This window comes from Alexandromys fortis, unplaced genomic scaffold (genome assembly GCF_014885135.2).
Source record: "Alexandromys fortis isolate MF-2015 unplaced genomic scaffold, M_Fortis_MF-2015_v1.1 scaffold_18, whole genome shotgun sequence".
NCBI lineage: Eukaryota > Metazoa > Chordata > Mammalia > Rodentia > Cricetidae > Alexandromys > Alexandromys fortis.
Window position 1 is genome coordinate 10,816,777 of NW_026067897.1, and position 12,985 is coordinate 10,829,761.

The following is a 12,985-nucleotide window of genomic DNA, read 5'->3' on the forward strand; positions in this document are numbered from 1 at the left end:
CGCGCGCGCCCCTGCCAGCCGCCCGCGCTCCGCGCCGTCCCGGCCCCGCGGCTGCAGCACGAGCCGCCGCGGCCGCCAGCAGCAGGAGCAGCAGCGGCCGCCGCGGCGCTCCTCGGACCTGCACATTCCTCTCCTCCCCTTGCGCGCGCTCCCTCCTCCCGCAGCCTCTCCTCCACCAGCTGACTCCGAGGGAGAGGATGACCTCATCCCTTCCCTTCCAGCTGCCGCCGCTCCCACCCCGGCTGGGGAGGGGCGAGAAGAAGGAGGGCCTGGAGGAGGGGCCGGGACCGAGGGGGAGCGGCGGGCGGCGGGGGGTTGGGGGGCTTCTTGGCCAGTGCTGGACGCGGAGGGCGGTGGAGCGGCAGTCGGAGGCCTGGGCTCGTGGGATTTCGGAGAGCGCTGGGTGGATTTGATCGACGCTGTGGGGGCGGCGGGGGAGGCAGTGCTCGCCGAGTGGAGGAGTATCCGCGTCCGGCCACCACCGTGGGCAGGGGGTGGTGGACACGAGCGGGTGTGGCAGCGGCGAGGACCAGGAAAGGGCAGGCCTCTTTGTACTGCACCTGGAGTTTGGGCCCTGGCCGGGTTGTGGAGTGTCACTGGCGCCCGCGAGGGTGAATAGAGTGCTTTAACTTGGAACCCTTGGTCCCCGTGCCGGCAGCGATAGTGGGCGTGCCAGGCTTTGGAGATCCAGGGAGGCACAGGATCTGCGGGGCTGGATCACCCAAAGCAAAGCTGGCAGCGGAGGGCGTGCCCTCGGGGTAAGGAGAGGGCGGCACCAGGGATCGAGTGCTAGCAAACCCCACCCAGCCTGGGGAGATTCGAAGGCCCTCCTGCCCTATCCCTTTCAGGGGCCGGTACCCCCACCCCAAGCGCTTTAGGAGTCGGAGGCACCAGCGCTAGCAGACTAGGAGGTGGGGCCACTCCTAACCGCAGGTGCAGGTGGCAAACGCAGCACCCCTGGCGGCTGCCTGGAGCGCGGCGACGGGCGGAGGGACGCTGCTAGCAACCGGGAGAAACGAGGACCGGCCCCGCCCTCGGCCCCACGGGGAGTGGCAGATCGCAAAGGTTAAGCCACCTCTCTTATTCCAAAACTGGAATTACCTTCCCCTAACCTTCCCTGAAACTATAAACGTACAGACTCGCCGTGTCGTCTCACAAGTACAGAAATGACTCAAATTTAATCTATCTTCAGACAGAATGTAAGAATAACACATGTTGCAGACTTTTTTAATCTTTCAGTCTTTAAATCCCAATAAAATATGGGATTTTCTTTACCGCTTTTAGACCAAGAAAGCCTGTGCTTTGGTTTCTTTCGCTTAGTTTTTGCAAATATAAGGGACAAAGAGGGTAATTCTTAAATTGCAGTGTGACTCATGGTTTGAATTCAGAGGAAAGTGGGGACCACTCTTGCTGCAGCCAGGAAGTACACCGGTTAGTGTCTTCATGGACCTGGAGATAAAGGTTCGCATTCCGCAGCCCCTGCCCCCTCCCTGGGGTCAGCACCAGGTGAGTTTGCACTAATTTATAGTGCCATTCTTGACACCACGAGGTGAAAGTGCAGGAATTTCTTAGCATTTAAAAATGCTCGTTGACATACCACCACCACAGGCTACGACACTGCGTTTTAGCTCTAGCCTGACCAGAGTGGGATTCTTCTCAAGCATTAGTTGCACAGCCAATTGTCCTCAAAGTCAGAGCCCAGGGCCTCTGCTGCTTCAGCTTTGCCTGGCATCCTGGTAGAAGAATTTGTGTCCCTGGGGCCAGAAGTGCTTATATGGCACATGCTAAAGCAAATTTTCTAGAAAAAGACGGGTGGTGATTGAGGGACCACACAGCAATCACATGCCACATAGGGACAGGCATTTTAAAATCCATCTTCCAAACTGGGCCATTTGGAATAGAAGTTGCCTGTTTGGAAAATACCCTGGTTCTTTTTCTCTGGAGTCCTGCTCTAAGATTCCATCCCCAGGGCTCTATGGCTGGTCATGTTTTGTGCCAAACCATCAGGGAGACGACTGATCTCTTAGGTAACAAGGTTCCTCGGAGATAGCCTGTGTTCTAGATCAAATACTATGTCTTAAGTTGCACCAGGCTCGGAAAGCCCTGTGGAGCAGCTGAAGTGTTTGCTATCCGCAGCAGGCTGACACTTCACTGTAGAACTGGGGCTGGGGTGGGGAGGGGTCCTTGTTAGATAGTATCATCTGTCGCCAGCACAGCACTTGCACAGACTCTTTGCTCAGTAAATAATAGTGAAGTGAATGCATGGATTTCTGGAGAGAACATTCCATGGCAGGAAGAATGCAACATCCTGTGCTGACAAATGTTCCCATGGAAACCTAGGAATTAGGAGACTTTTTTTTCTGTTAGATTCCGAAAAAGAAATAACTAGCAACGGGTTTGCTTATTAGTATATTTACTCAAAACCACTCAGAGTCTCCTTAAAGTTGCCTCGGTGCATCTTTGAAAAAGTGATGGTGACCCAGAGCTAGCAGACGTAGTTGTAGAGAGGGCAGAGTGAGCTGTTCCACGTGCGGGCTCTGCGAATTCCTGGCCCCATGATCCTGCCAATTTACTTAACACACAGGATTAATACGAGGATTAGACGAGATCAGGTATAGTGCTGGGCTTCGCACTCAATATTGTTTTCTACAGCCTCTAATCCCATAGATCCAGCATTCACATCTTAGAGCTGGTTGTTAATTTCACCTAGTCAATCATAATGGCTGCACCCGTCAAAACAGCTGGGCATGGTGGCTAAGAGATCAAAGTTCGGACTTGGAATGGTTCTTTGTCATGGTACTTAAACTCCCTTGCCCTGAATCTCATTCTTTCTAAAGTGGAGTTACTGATCTCTGGTATCCAGTAATGTCAGGGCCACATTTAAAAAAATTGCAAAAGAACAGTCCTATGTCATGTCTAGAACACTTTGTACATTATTTTGGCTATATTCGCTCCATTTCTTCCACCCCTTCATGACTTCAGGCTTAACTAACACTTTTTGTGAAGCTATTTAGCTTCTTCAAAATTAGACCTTCAAACCCAGTGATCACATCGTTTGCCTCCGAATCAACTGATGCTCAACACCGATTCCTCATCTATCAGAAATATGACCTCATCTCCAATAACATTAGCCTAGAGATGAATCACTATTGTCATAACCTAAACCTCTTATCACTTTGTAGCTTGATAGTCCCAGTTTTAAGCTTCCTGCTTTGATTACCCCCTCTTCTATGGTCCATTCTTTTCAGAAAGGACACTTGAATCTAGATTTTTTTTTATTTTGGTTGTGTTACCATTTCTACTTACACATTACAATGTGCCTGCTTAATCTTATGCTCAGCACCTCTCAAATACATCTTCATCTAAGAAGATCCTTCTGATTGAGAAAACACTCCCTACAAGCATGCACACACACACACACACACACACACACACACACACACACACACACACACACGCCACTAGTTAAAGCTTGTTCTCCACTTCCTTCAGGTCTGAGCTAGGGGAGTTCACATTTCTGCACACCTGCTGAGCTGAGGCATGGCTATTCTTAACTACATCCCTTTGAGCCCTTGACTGTCAACCCAAGGTGGAAACAGACCATTTGTAAGATCATCCCATCTTCTTAATCTATTCACATTTCACTTTCTGAAATTACAGTTTTTCTCTTAAACTCTACACATCTTCTTTATCATCCTTGCCCTTATTTTACTGAGGAAAAATGAAAACCATCCATATGTTTCACCATTTTCTTTGCCACCTGCAGGCATCTGTACCCACTTCTTCTGATCCTTATTTCTAGCCACCTTGCTGTTTTTGAAGTTTTTCCCCCAGCAAAATGTCCCTAGGCTTGCTTTTTCTTTGCCACTCTTTGTCCCTTACATGTCCTCAGAAACATGGCAAACAGCTGCTCCCCAGGCACTGTCTTCCAAAGTCACCGATGGTCATGGATCCTCCATGCTGCAGTCCCTCACGAGGCTCAGTGCATTTAACGTAGGAAACCATTCCTTTCTTCATGAAATCTCTTCTTCCCAAACACTCTGCTTTTGTTTGTTTCAGTGGCTTCTCTTTCCCTCCTAATTCTGTTCCTCTGCTAATTCTCCTTCATTTCCACTACTTTAAATAAGAGCAGTCCCTGAACCTACCTTATATACTCCGACTTTCTTAATAACTTGATGGAATAGCAGAATAAAAACACCACCGATGTACTGGTGACTCCTGTACATTTGCAAGCTCGGTGCCCTGTCTGCACATGGTGCTTCCTTTGCATTCTTACTTAGAATCTTGTTGAGGTGTTCAACAGACATCTCAAACTTAGAAATTGGCCAGAACTGAACTCGGATCTCCCCATTTGTTCTTTCTTTTTCATTTCATCCGAGCTTTATTCTCAAAACACAAAAAGAATACATACTAGTTAAAGCTTGCTCTCCACTTCCTTCACCACATGGATGACACCACATGTATGACACCACATGTATGAGGGAGTGCAGGAAACATCCTTTCAAAGCATATATTGTTGATAAAAAAAACAAGAGGAATAGTTACAGGGGTACATCCTATAGCTGGCACTATCTACAGAACATCTGCCTGATCTACTAGAAATCTTCTATTCTTATGAAACCTGCAAGGAAAGCAGCACTATCAAGTTTACATATATCGAAGAAATAATAGGTGTACAGTAAAAACTCCAACTGGAAACATAGTCTTGCAGACTACAAATTACTAGAGACCTTAGAATTATGAACATGAAATCATTGGGGAAAATAAATAAATAAAAACTAAAAACCCTGTAAAACTAGATAACTATTCCCAGCACCAATACCATGAAGATTAAGGAAGAAATAAAGCCAAGACAAGCAAAATACAAAGCAAGTTTATGATCAGGAGTCATCTTCATAAAAAATCTTAAAGAAATCTTGTGCACAGGGAAGGAAACAAATGAAATTTGGGAGCATGGAAAACATCCAAACTAAAAGTAAATAAGCCAGCAAGAACAAAGGAAGAGTCAAACTTTACTAAAGTAATAACAGTAGTAGTAGTAGTGATTACCTATTAATTATAACTCTTATTGTAAATGGATTTCATTTTCCAATTTAAAGACAGATGGGATGATTTAAGAAGCAACAGTTGACTTTAAGAATAAACTTATAGTCATGGGCATATGTCTTCTTAAAAATGGTGGCAATACTCTAGAATCAAATGAAAGTGGAAGCATTGTATCAGACTCTTTTATCTTTTTTTAAAATTTAATTTTATTTGTTTATTGTTAAAACAATTCTATTTTATATACCAATCCCAGTTTCCTCTCCCTTCTCTTTTTCCACTCTCTCCAACTCTCTCAAACTCTTAAGCAAAGAGAAAAGACACTTCTAACAAGGAAGTTTATAGATATTAAACTTTGAAAACCCAGGACATTTAATAAATAACCTAATAATGCATCTCAGGACTTCACAGAAACAAGAACCAGGTGAACCTGAAATCAACATAAGGAAAGAAACAATAAAGACAGAGCTGAAATTAATGAAATATTGCCAAAAGGAACCATATACATGATTAATGAAGCAAATAGAACTACTGCAGGGGTTGCAATGAAATTACAGAGAACAGTAAGAATTATTCTAGAAATGTATATTCTTATCTAGAAGAAATGGGTAGTGTGTGTGTGTGTGTGTGTGTGTGTGTGTGTGTGTGTGTGTGTAAACGGAGATTGTGTTTAGTTTCCTGGCTGTCCAGACCCAAACAATCATGCAGAAACTATTTTAATTACAACACTGTTTGGCAGATATCTCAGGCATATCCCTAACTCCCAATAGCTCAGGTAAACTGTTTCAATGGATGAACCCTTAATAGTCAGTGGAGTAAGGGGAACACTTCCTGTACATGATTTCAGGTTTAGGTCTCTATCAATTTTCTGCGATGAACCGTGAACATGTCAAACAGTGACCTTATACATTTGAGCCATCTTGTACTCTGTTCTACCTGAGATAAAGTTCCAATCTCTAAAAGCTGAACATTCACCTCTTCAAGTGGCCAATCTTGATGCCACACTTCTCTTGCAATTATTGTTCCATCTGCACCTGTGTCTACTAGACCTTCAATGACAATGTCATTATTAACTTTTTACATTTTTGTCTCTGTTCATTTATAGAAGTTTGCCAAAATACTCACTTTACGGCATCTCCTGAACTTTTTATGCTCTCTTCTATAGCTGTTCTATCATCCAGAACAGTATGGTTTCTTACAATAAGCATATGTTCTTTAATTGCTCTGGGAAAGTGTTCGCTCCATGATGACAGGAAACAACTGAACCGTATTTGACATGGGGTCCTGCAAGAGGCCCCTCAAAGTGTTCCTCTATGCCAAAGAGTTATCTTGATTGCCCCTTGTTGATCTATATTTATTATGTCAATGACTGCCTCTGCTGCACCTTCTGCATTATCAAGAAGGGAGGGAGGGGTGTTTATTTTAATTATGCATAGAGAAAAACACATTGTTTCTAGAAATGCCCTGTTTATAATCCATTTTAGGGTGACATTGTTTGCCACAATTGAAATACCTGACATTCTGATGTTTCTACAAACCTCTGGAAGTCACTTTTCCTATCCAAGCATTATCATGGTCATGAGATTTAATATTGATTGTATCTCAGATCCATTCCTTCAAGGGTACTGATCTTGCCTCAAATGGCCTAATTACTATTTTACATTGTGAATTAGCATTTTAAAAAGCCAGAGATTCAATTATTATTTGTCAGGTTTCTGAATTTGGTAATATTCTATTTACTGCTGAAGTCAGTCTCTGTAAGAAATCCATGAAGGTTTTTTTTGGGGGGGGGCTTGTATAACTTTAGTAAATAATTAAATTTTCTTTTATACTTCTCCAATTCTATCCCAAGCATTCAAAGCTGCTACATAATATAAATTCGGGGCATGATAATTATACAGAGATTGCCTTTGTACATCTGCATAATCTCCTTCTTCAAGAAGTTGATCTTAGAAGATTACCATACCACTATCCTTACTCCATTTTTCAATGGCCTTAGCTTTATATTTCCACCAGGTCCTGAAGACCAGGTTCCAAGACTGCTGTCACCAAATATTTCCAGTCTTTAGGGAAAATCCTATTACAAATTGATCATGAGATTAATATTTTCTTCACAAATGGTGAATGCAGGCCATATGAAACTGTCACTTGCTTAAATCTCCTTAAATCTGTCATGTTCACAGGATTCCAGCCTCTGGAATAGCTATCATTTGACAGTTGGACACAAAAGAAAGGAACTTATCCAAAACAAGTTTTGATAGCCCTTCAGAATATCCTGCTTCACAGAAAAGTCTGTCAGATATGCTAGGCCTCTATGTTTAAGTAGTGGCTAGCTCCACCCTCTGATCTTCAGGCAAGTTTTATTGGTTAGAGTACAAAAGATATCACCACATCCTCTCCTCTCTCCATCTCCCTTTTCCTTGACCTCGCCCCACTCCCTCCTCTCCACACTCCCCTTTCCACTCTCTCTGAAATAGTGAGGAGGCACAAGTGTGTAGGCCATAAAAGAATTCTTACCAAGAGTTTATTTGATTGGCATGTCAGTCAGGGGTCTCCAGAAATGTGAGATATTAACCGAGCTGAAGCTGCCTAGGTTGTGATTTGTTGTTAAGCAGCTCAGATAGAGCCATGTAAACTGCCTTTCCATGCTTGTACTTTTCTGCCTCAAACTCCTTTGCTTATGTAAACAAAGCAGAATGTCCTATGTTGGTATCAGCGAAGTAAGGTGGTGTTAATAAGAGAATTTCTCTAATTATCCAGTACTAAATATTTCAGAACATTTTCACTGAAGTCTACATAGAAACATTTTTAATCTCAAATGTTTCACATGAAGAGTTGGTTGCAATCCTGAGATGTTTCCAATCCAAAGAGGCAGTCATTTCAAATCAATACTAAGGCCCGATTGAGACTGGCCGAGACTGTATATGAGTCTTCCCAGAGAGGATTTCTACTTGACATTTCTAGACTGGTTCACAATGCCCCTCAATGTGTTTCTTTTTTCTTTTTCAAAATCCCCCTCAAAAAAAACCCACAACTTTTTCCCCTCTTTTTTAGACGTCTGGAACCTTCTTTCCCCCATGCCACTCCAAGACTCAGTTTTATAATACCTAACTATTCTTCAGAAGTTTACCTTAATCAATAGGTTAACACATAGCCTTTTAAACTCAGTATAAAACTATAAAAAAAAAAAGAGTTTAAAGCTAAGTGGAAGGAAAATTGTGTTAGGCTGATTTTAAAACACAGCTGCCCCCTTAAGGCCTTGTGGCACAAGCAGAAGAACCTGAATTCTTTCTCAGTGAGAAAGGGGATCAAGATGTTAAAGTTTGAAGGACTGCTGGGTTTTGCAGCTTCATGCGACAATTTGGGAAGCTGTAACTGTGTTATGGTTTGGTTAGATTTGGGTCTCTTTCCCTTCACCACATCCTAGAGTCTGTAAAACATTTAAAATGGAGTTTATGAGTGATTTTGGGCTTTTTTTTTTTTCAGAGGATTTTAATGTCTCTCCTTTGGAGCAGGCAAAATCACGTTTGACAATGTCTGAAAGGTTGTCTGGCACTTAGGTATGGAAGGATATGGCTCAATATTGTGCTGGCTTAGTATACAAGGCACGTAAAGTTGATGTTTAGACTCCCCTGGGCTGGAGTTGGACAAAAGGTGAACAGGGTGTGGTTTGGAAGATGGGAAGGGTATGGGCTTGAGTTCTTGTTGGCAGAGATAGTTGGTCATGGATGAACCCTGAAGGACAGCGGGAGGTTCAAACCCTCAGGCTGGGCTGCAGCTGCTGTGGTGACCGCCGTCTGCCCAGTTCAACAGTTCACTGCTCTGAAACCACAGCTGGATCTCCCTCTGGGCACCCTCCACAGAATCGCTAGCATGGACGACGTATCTGCTGATGTGAACACTGAAGTCTCCCCTAGTTGTCTCAGGGGCTGCCTCGGTATGTCAGTATGTCCTGTCATGGCCCTTGAGATGTGGACCACATCGTGCCCTTTCCAAACCTACATCTTCATCCCCACCATCTTGAAGCTCTGCCCCTCAAAGCTGTATATCACAGTCCCCACTAGCCTCTCCTGCACCCCATTTGGCTTCATAGCAACCAGGGTACTCTCCTGGGACCAAGAAGGCCCTCCAGAACTGGGGCACACCAGCAGGCCTGATATGTGCGGCCCGCACAACAATGCCCACAGCACAGTGCACCCAAAGAGGCAGCTCATGGCGTGGGCTGTGCTTTTTAATAACCATCCTGGCAACAGAGAAGAAAATTAAAGGGAGGACTTCATACAATCCGCACTGGTTTATGATATCCCACTATTTTCCTATATCTTTTTATATCCCTGATAAGGAAGTAGCACAATAATACAAAAAAGTAATGAAAATGATCAATAAAAATTACAGAAAGTTGAATTATCCCATTATTTTAATTTCCAAATTAGCACGACACAAAATACATAACTAAAATTTAAAAAGAGATAGTCCTGTAACTGAGGGCTCCCTCCGGACATAGCTGTGGGTGTGAGTACATCCATACCCTATAAAAATTCAATTTCCCATAAGAACATGACAAATGATGATTAAGTAAGGCAAAACTAATGTTTAACTATTTAACATAGTTTAAATATGTATCTATAGGTCAAAGTGCAAAACAAATTATTTCCATAACAATGCTAAGATAAAATCTTAGAATACTATAGGATTGAATAGATCTCCTGGGGAGCATGGGGATCATGGGAGAGGGTAGAAGGGGAGGGGAGTGGAATGAAGGGGAGCGGAGAAAAATATATAGCTCAATAAAAACAATTTAAAAATGAAAGAACTTGGTTATTTTCAAAGTTGGGGCTGAGAGAAACATTTTAAAATTAAATGGCATAAAACCTCCTTCAATATAAGGAGCCGAATCCATCTCACCATCCCCAGCCTCTGCCTCCCTAGTACTGGGACTAAAGGTGTGTGCCACCACTACCCGACTTCTCTGAAACCTTTTGTAATCTAAAATCATTTTGAAATTTGTAAAAAAGAAATCTGTAAAAAAAATCAGCATGTGTGATGGCTTTTAGAAGCAGATAAAGCTGATTGGAAGAATGATTAAGGACAAGAGAAGCCAACATTTTATCTGTATCAGATATGAAAGAGAGGCCACCACTTTACATATTACCAGCATTGGAAGGAGACTTAAGCACAGCATCACCATAATATCCAGCAAATGAAGTCATGGACACTTGTACAGAAGCTAAAAATTTTATGCTTACAAAATATGAAGGTTTATAGTGGCTGTATTCAGCATTGCCCCAGACTATAGACTGCCACATCTCTCTAAGCTGGAGGAGGTCAAACAGCCTCTGGCTAAGCCTATCCCATCAGTGAGCAGCACTCAGCAATTCAAAAGCACAAACTTGGGTAAGTCCCCAAAGAGTTTAAACCATGAAAAGCATTACTCCCAAGAGGCTATAAAACATATGGCTTTTTTTTTTAGACGATTCTCCAAATAACAAAAGTCTAGAAGCAGAGAGTGGAGGTTGCCAGAGGTTAAGGACGGAGTAGGTAGTCACAACATATTCTGTGGTTATGGGATGTTCTACATAGCTGCTTGTGGATGCAATGTACTCACAAATAGGATCGGTTGGAGAAACTAAATGCACACATAGATGCCGAGGAATTATTATCTGTAAGTTTCTGCAAGAACTCTTAGAAGCTTTTATAGAGTTATCAGAAGAGAGTTGTCAAGTTTCTTTTGTATAATTCTTTTATATAGATGTTTTCATTTTTGTTCTCATGTGCCTTTCTCTCTCTCTCTCTCTCTCTCTCTCTCTCTCTCTCTCTCTCTCTCTCTCTGTGTGTGTGTGTGTGTGTGTGTGTGTGATTATACGTGCATGTTCACAGCTATGTGGGTACACCCACCCACACATGCATGTGTGGATGTGTACTTCTTGAGACAAGTTCTCTTTCTTAACTTGGAACTCCCTGGTTTGGCTAAGTCAGACAGGCTGGCCAGCAAACCCCATGATCCACTTCCCCTCTCTTGGTGCTGGGGTTACAGTAGGTACTGCTATGCTCAGATTTTATATTTGGGTTCTAGGGATTGAAACACATAACCTCATGAGTGTGCAGAAGTCACTTTATCCAATGACTCATTTCCCTAGCCCCTTTTTACATTATTTTTAAATGTTACACTTTTATTTTCTGTGTACATGTACAGCTTCAGAAAGTCACTTCTTTCCATGCTATAATTCCTACATCTAAGCATCTAATTGTGCCTATGGATTGATCACACATGAAGGGCACCTGTCTGCACCTTCAGTGCTCTGGACCTTGAGTTCCAGACAGCAAAGGATGAGGCTTGCCTATCCTCATCTAGAGGTGTCAATTTTTCTTACTATTTAGGAGAATGGATTCACAAATATGATTTTGTATATTAGACCCTGGCAAACAGAATAACAGAATATTATATTCTTATGGCCCAGGGTACAGGGCCTTTTGTCTAATACTAGTTCAAAACTTAATCTTCCCTTTCTTTGGCACGGCTGAATCACTAGCATTTTTAAAATTTGAGGCTTTGGGATTGTGGAGGGTTTTCTTCACTTCATGCTTGGCATCAAAGATTCATATAAAACCTAAGCATCATGTAACCATGAAGGCACAAATGATTTACAACAAGAGCATAGAGCACCAACTCTCAATTCTTATTAATAGAGAAGGAAATACAGAAAATTAAAAAGTAAAATTGTGCCTGGTAATTGAGAGCAGATGGGATAAAGATGAACCAAGCCATCTGTTGGCTCCATGTCGTACTGGAGATTAGGAGTACGATGAACTCTGGTCTCAGGTCTCTCTGTATGGAACTTACTGCCAGTCACTTGTTTGAGGTAAGGCAAGGCTTCTTAACTAACAGAATTCTCTGTGCGTGAAGGTGAGGGCAATGTGTTCTGTGTTCTGCGAATCCATAATTTATACTCACACAGCACCTACTGTGGGAATGGACTCTGAGCAAAAGACAACGTAATCACTCCAGGGTCTATAATTCCTACATCTGAGCATCTATTTGTGACTGTGAATTGATCACACATGTTTGTTACAAATCACAAGTACCAGGAGGGATCGTAAGTTCTTTTTAATAATTTGCCTCATTAATTCCATGAGAACAGATCGTATAATTTCCTGTAGCTGACTGCATGAATTAAGCTTTAAGTGATGCTGGAGTTTGAGATTAATGAACATGATTTCATTTTGGATTGGTATGTGACTTGCTGGTCCTGACTTTAAGCCTGAGTTTCCTTACCTGAAAATAAAAAGGGATATGCGTATACTTTTTGCATGATAGGTATAAACCTATAAATACTAGGTAAAGAATTAGATGAGTTAGACAGTGGACAACAATTTTCCATATATATATTTACAGACAGTTAAATTAATACTTGAAAGTGAGGATAAAGTGTAAAGAAGACGTGAGTCATTCCTTTAAAAGATTTACTCCCCTCTGGTGAACAGATACAACGATCATAGCAGCTTGGGTTTATCATATCCAAAATTCTTGCAACCAAAGAATTTGTACTTCAGGAATTAAAAAATGTTTTGGAGTATTTACATATACTTATAGCTACATATTAGAGGCAGAACCAAACTCTAAACATAAAATTATTTTTATGTATTTCTTTACTTATTTATGTACATACACCATTTATACATACCCCAAAGGTAATTTATACAACATTTTAAATATACATGTATTTCCACTGTTACTCATCTCTTAAGGTCAGATAAAATTTGTGTGATGTCACGTCAACACTCAAAAGATGTCAGATTCTGGAGTCTCTATTTAACTTTCTCAACTCTTAATACAGTCTGAGAAGTATATTAGCAATATAAATAAACTAGAGTACAGGTCCAAGTTCTGAATCATTAACCCTCTGGAGCCTGGACAGTTTTTGAGATAGGAAGGTGACGAGAC

General features: G+C 42.1%; 1 pseudogene; it reads right to left on the reverse strand.

The window, feature by feature from the left end:
- Positions 1-8,805: 8,805 nt before the first annotated feature.
- On the reverse strand, positions 8,806-9,257 carry LOC126515001 (nucleoside diphosphate kinase, mitochondrial-like; annotated as a pseudogene).
- Positions 9,258-12,985: the final 3,728 nt, after the last annotated feature.